Genomic DNA, 8,973 nt, shown 5'->3' with positions numbered 1-8,973 from the left:
GCTTCCTCTGAAATGTTCTGCTCCCCTTATCATGTTTACCTCGCCCTTTTCTCTTATCTTATTTCCCTTCTCTAATTCTTGTTTCAGGCTTTCAGAAACTCTGCTGCCCTGGCGGGGCTGGAACTCAATGCAGAGCAGGCTGGCCTTAACTCACAGAAATCCACCAGGCTTCTTTTGGAACTCTTGTGTATTAGCTTAATCATCTCTTGTCTCCTCAGTGGGGACCTTGATCTGGAAGCGGGGGGTGGGGGTGGGGGGACGTGGGGGGGCGGTTGGTTCCATATATGAGTCATTCCAGGTCTGGGAGGTCTAGCCCTGCATGCCTGTGCTTCCAAGTTGTGTGGAGCGGGCTGAACAACTCCGCGGCCGTTCCCAATGAGCACCTGTACTATTGGGCTCTGCTGAGTGGGCAGACTTACCACACTGTGCCTCCTGCACAGTGTCCTCTGCAGCCTGTTGCAGGGTCCCTAGTCTGAGGCCTGTGACTGGCATTTGTTCCTATTTCCTGGTGTATTGGTGTCCACAGAATTCTCATCATTGGATGTGTTGGAAATTGTATGTGTGTGTTGGATTTTGTTACCTAGTCTTTTTATATTTAGTTAGATTTTCTTTTTTAATTCAGAGAGGTGTTTTAGCTATTTCATAAGCTAAAGAATATACTTTGATTTTAAGTTAACAGCCTTTCATGAGGCCAAGAGAGTAAAATTGATAAAGCTTTAACACTTGCATTTAATATTATTAAAGGTTAATTGTTTTATTGTGAAAATTCCAAGCATTGGGAAACTAATTACTTTTATTAGTCCCTAACAAGTAACTCAAGAGTTGTCAAGAATGTGACAAACAGCTGATTATGTATTAGTGATTATTGAAAATCTCATCTTGAGGTCAGTTTCTGTCATCAGTTAATGAACTGGTCCACATACTTCAGCATAAAAAGTGCTTCTGGCTCTGGAACCTATGTTATTTGTTTTGTACATTTTTGCCTAGAGATTATAGAATACTCACTTGCAGTCAAACTAGACACTTTGTGATTCCCGAGAACTAGAAACTCCATTTCCAATCACAATCTCCTTGTTTTCATCCACTTGATAGACCCCCTTGGTTTGAGAGTGTTTTAAATAGAAGTATATACAGATTTAATAAAAGTTTTCAGTCATTTTATGTATTGCTCTGTATTAGGACTTAATAAAATTTTCTTTGTTTTCAATCTGCTTTAAAATAATTTCTTTTTAAAATTTAGTTCTCTTTGTGTTACATGTTAACATATATTTTCTAAAATTTATTTTTAACACAAAGTTTATAGCCACTTTTATTTTAACAGTACAATGGAAATAAATACCTTTTTATGTCATTAAATCACATTCTAAAACAAAATTTTATGCTGTATGGTATTTTATTGTGTTTGTACTGTAGTGTAATTTGCTAGTTTAGTATTGGTCATTTAAGCTCTTTGTAGTTTTTGCTGTTATAAATAACACGATAGTAGACACTTTGTGGAAATAGCATCATGTGTATTCATGACCACTTCCCCAGGTAAATAATTTGTATATTTGTTTGGAGGTTGGGGGAATAAGATATGCAGGGTGAATTCACATGGCTTTCATGAAAGGTTGTATGAAGGGATAGGGATGTAGCTCAGTGGTAGAGTGCTTGCCCCACACACACCCCTGGCCTTTATCTTCATCAGTCCCATCTCCAGTCAACACCAGCCAAGAGACAAGGGACACAGAAAGAAAAGAAAACGAACTTAACGTTCCCCTCTGCAGCAGAAATGACCATGCAAATGAAAGTCATCTAGCATCTTACACCACCGAGTCAGCTGCACAGCAGTCAGTGAATGCCCACGGTGGCCACAGCAGTCAGTGAATGCCCACGGTGGCCACAGCAGTCAGTGAATGCCCACGGTGGCCACAGCAGTCAGTGAATGCCCACGGTGGCCACAGCAGTCAGTGAATGCCCTCTGTGGCCACAGCAGTCAGTGAATGCCCTCTGTGGCCACAGCAGTCAGTGAATGCCCTCTGTGGCCACAGCAGTCAGTGAATGCCCACGGTGGCCATAGCAGTCAGTAAATGCCCACTGTGGCCATAGCAGTCAGTGAATGCCCACTGTGGCCACAGCAGTCAGTGAATGCCCACGGTGGCCATAGCAGTCAGTAAATGCCCACTGTGGCCAGGCCACGATGTGACTATCGATGTCAGTGTTTTAGGGCGCATGGTTATTTTATTTGCAATAGTACATGCTGAGTTATTGAGCAATGTCTGAGGATACCCTTTCAGTATATACTTACATTTAAGGTATTGAGATAGGAGACAGTCCAGATAGACAAGAAATAACATAGCATGGTTACTCTGAAAGAGGAGGAGATTGGGGACCAGAGGAGAGAGCATCAGGGGCAGTGGGGCAAGGAAGGTGTCACAAAGCAGGGGATGGCTGTGTTGAATGTTGAGTGAGAGTTCTCCAAATAGACCGGGAGTCAAATGGGAGGTGACCGGTGCATATAGAACAAGCAGCACTATGTGTCAGTGCACAGGGCTGAGAGCATTGTGGATGCTTCTTAGGAAATGGGCAGGATTTTGAAGTTGGGGTTTTTTGATAGAAAACCAGATTAAAAGACTGAGACTAGTTTATAAATGGCCTGACAGGCAAAGTCACAGGCCTAACATTTACTCCGTGAATTAGGGAACATCTTTTCTGGGCTTCAGGCAGAGAGTTAGGATTCGGGTGTTGAGTGATTGTAAAACCCAACATTTCCTTGGGAAATGACATTCCTCTTAGAAGAAATCAGGCTACTGGGAACAGAGACAGTTTGGAGCATAGGGTTTCAGCTGCATCTTTCTTTCCGAAGAATGGCCTAACCCTGCTGCCTCATTTTTTCCCAGCATGGGTTGATCTGTTAGTAAAGGCCAAGTTCTTTGATAAGCTTATACTACATTAGCATTTTCTTTTTAATTTTTTTATTTTGTGTGTGTGTTGTGTATACTTGTGTATATATGCATGGGTGGGCTGTCCATGAAGGAGGCCAGTGGAGACCAATGGTTCGTTGTGAGCATTTTCTTCAGTCACTTTATACTTGGTTTTTAGAGACAGGGCCTTTCTGAATCTGGAGCTCACCATTTTGGCTAGACTGGCTGGCTAGTAAGCCACTGAGACCTGCCTCCCCCAGTGCTGATGCTATAGACACCAGCACACCCTGCTTTTAAGTGGGTGCTGGAAATATGAACTTAGGTCCTCCCTTACAAAGCAAGCTCTTTACCCACTGAGCTGTGTCCCCAGCCCCTATCATGTGATCTTCCCTTTTTAGTCTCTCTGGAGAGAGTTTATTTTTAAAAAGCCCAACCCCCCTCCTGCTCAGGGTCTGTTCTGAAAGGTCTTGCATATTCAGGAGTAGTATTTTGCAATCTTTATAGCTTGTGCCCTTCCTTCTCCTGGACATGAAAGATGACATTCACATACTTGGCCCAGGTGTCCTAAGTTAGGTCCAGACAGTAACAATGTCCCAGAATATCTAAAACTTGCCCCCCTGTGAAGTTGTCTCCAGGTCTGTCAGAGTGGGATTCCAGCTCCTTACAAACACAGCAGTGACAGCACTGTAGTGCTGATGGCCTAAATGCACTTAAGCTTTTAATAACTACATTTAAATCACAATCTTTGGCTCCCATTTGCTCGCTGCCTGCTTTCTCCATCTAGGCACCACCCCTCAGTTTCTACACGTCCCAGCCATGGCCAACTCACTGTGAATTGATCTGCGATTAATGTGTTGACCACGACCAGTCACTCCCAGGGGCCCCACCCCAGCACTCTGCTGGGGACCAAGCCTTTAACGCACAAAGTTTGTGAGGACACACTGACACCTTTATTACAGTATAATCGACTTATTTTGGTATTAGCTATTTTATTGAATCTAACTCATTAACTAAGCTTTATCAGAGGTCTGTATGTATACAGAGAAACATGGTATATGATAGGGTTGATACTTTGCAGTTTTAGCCATTACTGGAGCTCTTGGATGCTGCTGTTCTCATAAGGAAGCAGGGAAGACCACAAGTACAAAATAATGTGCACACCATTCTGCTCCTGCAGAGCAGGAGGCCTGGTGGCCAGTGCACATACTTGAGAAGACTCCACTCTGCCCTAGTTCACTCAGATTTTATGCTGTTACTTCACTCAAAAATAACTTTTAAAATAAGCCATATTAAAATAATATATAATATTTCTAAGGAAATTTCCCATTCAATATCATAAACTTGAAATGACTCAGGAAAAGTATTTCTGCTATGCCCTCTACTTCATTAACCTTCCTCATCTCTCCCACTTATTCATTCACCCCCCCCCCCCATATACAGAAACATAAAGAGACATCATCCAGATTAAAGAGGTGCAGTCCAAGTGTCTGCACAGCAAATACAGAGGAAGGCACTGTGACACTGTAGAAGATGCAAGTCACTTGCGGGATTCAAGGCAGTGTCCATTCCAGAATGTTTTCTTTATTGAAATTATAGCAAGGTGCTCCCTTGGGATGGAGTCTCTAAAGCATCGTACTGAATTATGTGATCAGGCTTTGTGTGAAGTGTGTTTATACTGTGTGTGATGCCATGACACCAATTCTTGCTCTTCTGCTCAGAGTTCAGGTCGTTTGGCTATAGAATCTATATGGGACTCCATTTGACACCCATGTGGTGTATGTCAATATTGCTACAGTCAGGTGGGAAAAAAATATAGATCTATATGACCGAGGTTCTGAAGTGACAGTAGTTTAGTGAATGTGTACATGTGCATGCTTTGAAAAGGCCCCTGCCAGTCTTCAGTGGTACTTTTCATTAGGTTGAGCATCTGAAGGCTGGTCATGGAAGGCCCACCATTGGTACAGTATTCTGAAGAAGGACAGTATTTTGTGAGCATGTTTTAACAACACATCTGAAGGCAGTGCCCAGAATAGAGTAGGCCATAGTGTGTCTGCAGTGGCCTTTGTCAGATATCAATGGGTGGGAATAAGACACCGGTTATAAATAAGGCAGTGAAAGAGGTTTGTGTTTGTTTGTTCTCGTTTGTTTTATTTGCCACGTCGAACAGTTTTTACACCCAACCCAAAGACCCTGCAGCTCTCAGGTTTAGCATACCTGTACCACCTCTGTGCGTATGTCACATGCCTGCTTGGTGGGATAAGGAAGACAGGGCTTCCTGTAAAAGCCCCGCTGCTGTGAGTGTTGATACCTCGTCAAATGCTTGTACTTTGGGGACCTAAGAACCGCAAACTCAGATGTCATTGCATGTGAAAATGAACTGAATTTCACTAAAACTGTGTATCATTTTGGAAGCACTGAAAAATTAAACATTTCAGATGGCAAATAAACACCCCAAACAAGCAGGTCAGCTACCAGTTTTACTCTCCCTTAAAATCTGAAGGCTGTTCTAGACCCCCAAACACCTGCTTGCATTTCTAGAAGGTGTGTTTTGATTGCGTAATGAGGTAATGTTCCTTTGGCTTTGGAAGTTAATTTTAGTAATTCGTCAGACTTTTTATGTAAGAGCACGCTAAGGATTTCCCTTTCAGCCAGGGACTGAGAATTTGGTTCAGGAGTCGAGCTTCGTGCCTCAAACATTGCTACCCCTGTTAAAGATCACTTGTGTGAGGCTCTTCTTGCTTTGTTTTGTTTTTTAAGTGTTGAATTGTCCTCATTCTTGTGGATGGGCAGAAAATGGAAAGGCCTTAGACAGTTGCCTTTGGAATGAAAAGCATCTTCCAGCCTGTTTTCTTGTGCATCCCACACTGACTTAACAAATCAATACAAATGCAGAATCCCCCAATCACAGGTTTAGGATGAATTAAAATTCAGAGGCATGCAGGAATTATAATCTGTTTATGCAGCACCTGACACTAAGTGCCTGTAATCTTTGATGGCGTGTTTTCGTGTTTTCTTGACTGTCACTAGGACCAGCTATGTTGGAAGCAGAGGCAGGAGGTTCACAAGCTCAAGCCTTGCCTGGAAAACTTAGTGACATCCTGACTCAAAATTCAAAAAGAAGGCTGAGGATGGAGCTGACAGTGTAGGTACTTGCCTAGCATTCATGAAGTTCTGGCTTCAGTTCCTACTAAGGCACACGTGCCAGCAAAGAAACCATCCAGAAGAAGTGTCGTCACAGTGCAGTTGCTGTATGATTGTTCATAGCCTGTGGGCATTCTCATTCAGTTTAGAACTAATTACTAACCCAAGCTTGGGCATCCATTCATCTTTCTGTGGAAGTAGAAAGCACCACTATTCTGTCTGATGATGTGTTGGAGAGTCACTTAAGGGGCGTTTGGCAGGAAGTCTTAAAAAGGATGCAGCCTCAGTGAAACGGTAACTGTGTGCCGAACCTTTTAGCATTGCCAGCAAGTGGTGTTCTGTGGATGTCAAACATCTTTGGAAGTAAAACTTGCACAGCACAAATCATCCACTTTGCTATTTGTATTTATTTATTTTTGTTTAGGCGCATGTGTGCGTGTGTGTGTGTGCGCGCGCGCGCGCGCGCGCATGTGGCCATCTTCCTGAAATGATCTGCTTTAAAGTGACTTGTTCTGAGTGGGTCATCGAGATGACTCAGTAGAGGTGCCTGCCCCAAGTCCTGACGGCTTGATATTATTAATTCCTGAGACCCACGTAGTAGAAGGAAAGATCCTACTACTGCAAGTGTCCCCTGACCTCCACAGTGCTCCAGGGTGTGTGCCTGCCCACCCCCACACAAAACAAACAAGTGAAGACATGAAAAAATCTTCATAATGAACTGTTCTGTGACATTCAGTGCTTCTCTGATATTAAACAACCACCACTTCTGACTACTCCAAAACCCTTTTTGTCATCCTGTACCCGTTGTATAATTTATCCTATTTTCCTTCCAGCTTTGCCTTCTGTCTCCGTGTATTTACTCATTCTAAATATCTTGTGTAAATGTTCTCTCATATTTGGTATCTGTCATGGAGCATAATATTTTTAGTGTTTATCTACCTGTGTGTGCCTGAATGAAAATTCACTGCATAGATAGATCCACCACGTTTGGTTACCAGTTGTCCATTGATGGGTGTTTGGGCACCTTGGGCTTTTTGGCTGTCCTGAACAGTGCTGTTGGTAGAAGCAGCCATGTGTGTCTGCTCTGTGACACAGCAGTTCTATCTTGGATGTTACCCAATAAGATCCTCTATCTCTAAAAAGGATGCTTATATTACAACAGCATTATTCATAAGACACCAGCTTTGGGAGTGTTAGGTCTTGAAAGGGGTCCTGTTTACATGAGGTATGTACTCACTGAGTTGAAACCAAAGATAATGTTTGATTTCACTGTTGGCACATTTTAACCCATTTTACAAGAGAGAATAGAGCAAACTGTGAATCCTAATTCTCAACAACTCCAGCTGCTGTGCCAAACTAGGAGACCAAGAATAGAAGGAAACTAGTTAGCTGGGTGTAAATCTTGAGAGGCAGTGGTAGCTTGGCTCCTGTGGTAATCGTGGGGGTGGGTGGAAAGTGGTGTGATTCTTGGTGTACTTGGAAGGTATAGCTGATTTGTTGTGTTGACAGCTGTGATGGTTGGTGATGGACATAGATATATTGGCAGGGAAGACAGTTGTAAAGGATGCTAAGAGTTCGGATGGGGATGGAGCTGCCGTTTAATGAGCTGAGAGAGCCTGAGGGCAGATGTGTAGGAAGGTGGGGAGTTTAAAACCTGCCAAAGACTAGGAATCTGATTGGGACCAGAAATGTAAAATCCAAAGTTGCCAGCCCGGTCGTCAAGTCCTGAGACTGAAGGAGCTCCAACCGAGTGAGTGGGCAAAGCAGTTCTGAGTGCCTAGCCTCAGGAAGAAGGTGGGTGGAAAGAAGCCAGCAGAGGCGGGGGTGGGGTGGGTGGGCACGCAGAGGCCTGGCCAATGGGGGGAAAGGAAATTCAGAGTACATGGTAAGCTCCTTTTCTGTTTCACAAGGAAAAGCACACATGTTCTGATCTTTTTCTTCCCCTAAGTTTCTCACTTATTTTGAAGTGTATTAATTGGCACAGTCTAAACTCCGTGTGTATGTGGGCACAAATGGTGTGTGTGTGTGTTTATGTGTGTGTGTACATGCGTGGAGGTTGTGGATGGGTGTCTGGCGTTTTCTCATCCCTCCACTCTGGAGCTCAGGGATCATCGAGGATGGGGACTGGTAAACCCTAAGGATCCTGTCTGTGCCTCTCCTGTGTTGGGATTACAGACGAGTGCCACAGCATCTGATCTTTATGTGGGCACTGGAGACCTGGACTGGGTCTTCATGCTTCCATCTCTCAAGCAGTGGAGTGTCAGGACAGCAGTTGGTTGAGGTATTTTAAAGCCGTGTTTATCTTAGTACCAACTAGAGTACCCTGCTTGGAGAATGGTGCGAGAGGTTAATTTATCCTGTGTTGTTAAATGTATTTTAGGGAACTGTTTGCTCTGGGTTCTGAGTGCAGTAAACCAGCTCTTGGTGATCATGTGACTCCCTCTGTGGCTTGCTCACGTGGAGCAGGTGCACTGAGCAAAGGAATCACTTATTTGGCTTCCTGTGATTGCATCCCAGTCTCAAACAAGATTTGTCTGCTGGGGAGAGTGGTAGTCGCTTGTCACAGGACTCTGATGTTTCCTGGTCCCTTCCAGTGTTATAACTCCCTAAGCACTGCCAAGTCAGCATTCTGGGTAGAGTCCATTAAGACGGAGTTCAGAGATAACTGAGACAAACCGTTCTACCTAGTCTATGAGGGTGTTGGCCTCTTAGAAGGTCAAATTGCCACAGTCCTCTTCTCGGGGGACTTACTCCTATTGAGCAAGCCTGATAGTAAATGTGTGAGTTTTTCCTCAGTTTGAATTTTTATTTTGACAACCAGGAAAATGGAAAATGAAATAAAGCATGAATGAAGTAGAGTTTTCTTCCCTCCTTCCCTTCTACTTCCTTCCCTCCTTTTCCCTCTCTGTTTGATTGGTTGGTTGGTTTT

General features: G+C 43.7%; 1 protein-coding gene across 1 annotated transcript in view; it reads left to right on the top strand.

Moving 5' to 3' along the window:
* The window catches only part of XKR6 (XK related 6), a 221,551-nt gene that overhangs the window by 34,912 nt on the left and 177,666 nt on the right, over window positions 1-8,973 (top strand). The window lies entirely within an intron of this gene.

Source organism: Acomys minous (genome assembly GCF_964271855.1).
Source record: "Acomys minous genome assembly, chromosome: 18".
Classification (NCBI taxonomy): domain Eukaryota; kingdom Metazoa; phylum Chordata; class Mammalia; order Rodentia; family Muridae; genus Acomys; species Acomys minous.
Note: the sequence above shows the minus strand (reverse complement) of the source record. Positions and strands in the feature narration are given on the sequence as shown.